Consider the following 4,463-nt stretch of genomic DNA (forward strand, 5'->3'; position numbering starts at 1 on the left):
TACTACAACTAATATTTTACTTGGTATTAAAACTTTTGACACGAATACAGGTGCAATTGAATGTCATGATGTTGTTGCGTCAACTTGTCTTGTAGTATCTGTGGTTGATAATGTTGGAGCTTTGTCTATGATTGATATGGATATTGAATAACTAATAAAAAATTACTATAATGAAATTTTCAAGGTGAAGCAACTTTATAAAATAAAGCAACTCTTATATCGGTGATGCATAACTATGCTATCAATCATAGGTTTAATTTCAAAGATAAGATATTTGATATGTTTTTGAGTTGATACATATTAGTGAAATAATTTTTTTTGGATTGATGCATATTAATAATTTGAATAATGATTTTATGAATCATAATTTTAGTGTAAATGATAATTGATACTTTTGATTTATACATATAGAATTTTCTACAAAAATAATATTTTTGGGTACGTTGTTTGGTAAATTTAAATATAACATACATAGTTGTGATACATATATTTGTGATATTTATATGTGATACATTTAGCTATATTACAGCGCAATAATGTTTTATAAATTAGTTAATTAATATTTGTGATATTTTTAACAGCCCTGACTTACATATTGTAGTTTGAAATTTGTGATTCATATTTGCAGTTTCTTTATATTTATTACTATGCATAGTTGTTTTCTGAATTAGTAAACTTAAATTTGTGATACATCTGACAGCTTTGACAGTCAGAATGAAGTAGTGAAATTTGATTCATATGTGTGATATTACATGTATTTATGATATATATGTGTGATACATTTGGTTGTATTACAGTGCATCATTATTTTTTAAGTTAGTTAGTTAATATTTGTGATACTTTTAGTAGCCTTCACTTACATATTGTAGTTTGAAATTTATGATTCATATCTATAATTTCTGTAGGCTTATTACTGTGCATTGTTATTTTCTAAAATAGTAATGAAAATTTGTGACACACTTGGCAACCTTTACTTTCTAAATGTAGTAGTATAATTGTGATTCATACATCTGACACATTTAAATAGTTTTTTCTTACAATTATGTTTTGATGTGTAAATCTCCAGAATATAGTTGGTTGTTCAAGGATTCATGTGTGCATGGTTCTGATACTTTCAAAGTAATAAGGTATTTCAACAATGAACATTCCTTCCCAATAAAGAAAAGGGTGTTTGATCAAAGTCAGGGAACAATTACTTTTGTAGCTAGAATAACTACTATAAAGTTGTTGAACCATAAAAGAATAATCACACCAAGTGACATTATTAAAGATATAAAATGGGAACTTAGTTCGGACATAGACTACATGAAGGAATGTTACGCTAAAGAACGTGCTTTAAAAATTTTGAGAGGTGAAACAGTTGATGGATATGAGAAAATGCCTACATAAATATACATGTTAAATTCTATTTACCCTATTTCACATATAAGGATGCATAAGTCGCCCGTGAATGAGTTCTTGTATCTATTTATAGCACTATATCCACTAATGAGAGGATTTGAGTATTGTAGGCCTATTATGGGGGTCACATGAGTGGACCATATAAGAAAACATTCCTTTCAGCTAACACACTTGATGGGACAGGTATTGGCCTTAGTAATATCTTCTTTAATATGACATTTAAGGGTTATATATATATATATATATATATATATATACACACACACACGTTAAACATGACTATTGTTTCTTTTTATGTATCAGGTCTCATATTACCACTTGCTTATAGAGTTGTAGATTTAATGATTCATCGCGAACATGATCTTTTCAATAATTTAAATGTACTCACAGTGAGCGTGATAATATGTGTGTTATCTCAGATTGAAATGAAAGCATAAACAAGGGTGTTGGTATAGACTATCCATCTGTACCATATTTTGCATGTATTTGGCATCTATAAAATAATGTATGTACAAATTATAACAAAAGAAAAGACAAGTTGACCAGCGAGTATTATGGCATGGATAAACCATACAAATTAGATGATTTTGATGGGATTATGTATAAAGTTGGAAAGGTTGATGCCACGACCCGAGAGTAGTCCCTAGCAATAACACGATGCCTAGAATCACAATTGACCCTAAGCTAACCCATGGTGTAGTACCTGATTTTAACATTGAAGAAAATAATAAAACATTAGGCGGAAGCTGAAACTGAGAAGTCTAATAATACATGGCGATGGAAACAATACCAACAATGTCAAAATATCTAACAAAACTAAAAATATGTCTGACTGTCTGAAAGCCTCTAAACAAGGGGAGTTGATGGGACAATCCCCCGACAAACTCCGACTAACTAAAATATTATAAGGCACTAAAGGTAATAACTGATAATCAATCCTCGAAGGATGAAGACTCACCATAACTGCTGCTGAGTGCAACTAAAACTAACTAGGTGCGATCCGAGAACTGAGCATCCGAGCCTATATTATAAGACAATATAGTGCAAAAGAAAGTATGCGATTAGTAATTTGAATGCACTGAGTATGCAAGATGGAAAAGCTAACTGGTATAACTAAGCATGAATGCATGAACACGTAAAGTGAATGCATGACCAATTATAAACATGTACTAAATAAACTGAGTAATTGGATAATTGAATACAAGGTCATTTATACCTGAGCCGAAACATAAACTAAGAACTATGGGAGCTAACTATATCCGACATACCTCAATCTGAGCAAAATTGAGGTCTAACCTCTAACCTTAGTTGGATAAGTGTGAGTACCTTGCCAAGGGTACCAACACTAGCTGGTGTGGATCCACTAAACTAGTGTCTCGAGGGACTAGGGCGTCAATCCTAAACTGATGGGTGACCCCTTATAACCTATGATAGCGCCGTATTTCTAGAAATTAGGGACTGCTACTAACAATCTCAAGCCTAACTGACGGGTGAGCCATCATCCCTACATTCTCTCGGTGATAAGTACTACTCCTAACTGAACGACACTGAAGTATAAAATGATATATGAACAGATAACTGATATTCTCAAGTCATGATATTCTAATAATAATAATACATGTACGATCTAAAAAGCTCAATGACATGTAAGTGATATATGCATGAGTTCTTAGGTATAGAGTGTTCATAACCCACCAACACGGACTAATGCAATCAAACATGACAATAATAAAACTGACCATGGAATAGAAAATCATGAATGGTACTCAATGTTCCAATAACTGATCATTGTATGGACAGTATTAATTATCAAATATATAGAAACACCATTCTCATGGGGGGAATATAATTCCATGGTTCATAATAAAATAATATAGAAACGGTTGATAAATCTCATATTTGACCTAGAACCTAATAAAAATGAGAAAAAGGGTTTGTGCTTGTAAATTGGGGAAGTTTTTGGCACTCAATGGGTGGAAGAGATCCATTGATGAAATCCCACATACCTAAAGGAAAACTCCTTGGGGGAATTTCTTAAGATTGAACATGAACTTGAAAAACCCTAGTTGCCTTTGGGGGGAAGAGAAAATTGCCTTGTTAATACCTCTGGGTTGAAATACAATTAAATCATGGATTTGGGGAATTTTAGTCTTTTATACCACTCTTTAAAAAGCCCAAACAACGTGGGTTTGGATTTTAAAAGAGTGGGGAAAGACTTAAAAGGCCTTGAGAAATCGTGCAGGAAATTTTGCTCCCAATCATTATAACATACCCCACGGCTCATTATGACTGATCATGAGTCATGATCTGAGTCATAACTTGAAATCCTGAGGTCGTGGGTCTTTTCTGTTACTATGACTCCGCTCCTAACGACTCATCATAACTGATCATGGTTCATTAGGTAAATTCATAGTCGAAGATTGGGTTTTTGGCTACATACTGTTGTTACAACGAGTCCCTCTTAATGACCCATTGTCACTTGTGATGAGTCATAGGGTGGGGTCATTATCACTTGACTAAAATTGAGGATCCTTACTATTATGATGACGACTCCTCATAACGACTCATTACTTCTGGTAGCGGGTCATCACGTGAGTCATAGCCACTGGCAGCTAACTGATACTTAAGAAAAATTTGCATAACCTTTTACCATGCTATCAAATTAAGGCAAGACTTATGACATTGGAAAACTAAATTAATGGCCTATATTTTGAGTGGTCTAGATCTTGAAAACTTGGGGGTATTACAATATCTCCCCCTTGGGGTCGTTCATCCCCGAATAAAATTGACTAAGATGAAACATGAGCTAATAGCTGGATCTAAGACTAATGCATGGACTGAATTGAATGCATGCTATGAAATAAAGATATAACTAGATGGACTGGGATAGAAATGAAAGGATTTATTTATTAATTAAGGAAACTATTACCTCAAGCTGAAACTGGGTCTGAAAAGAAAAATAGAGGTACTTGGCTCACATATCTGCCTCTACTTTCGAAGTATCTCCTCTAACTGACTGATTCCTCCACAGAACCTTTACTAAGGTGACCTCTTTGTTTCTC

This window comes from Capsicum annuum, chromosome 12 (assembly GCF_002878395.1).
Source record: "Capsicum annuum cultivar UCD-10X-F1 chromosome 12, UCD10Xv1.1, whole genome shotgun sequence".
Classification (NCBI taxonomy): Eukaryota; Viridiplantae; Streptophyta; class Magnoliopsida; order Solanales; family Solanaceae; genus Capsicum; species Capsicum annuum.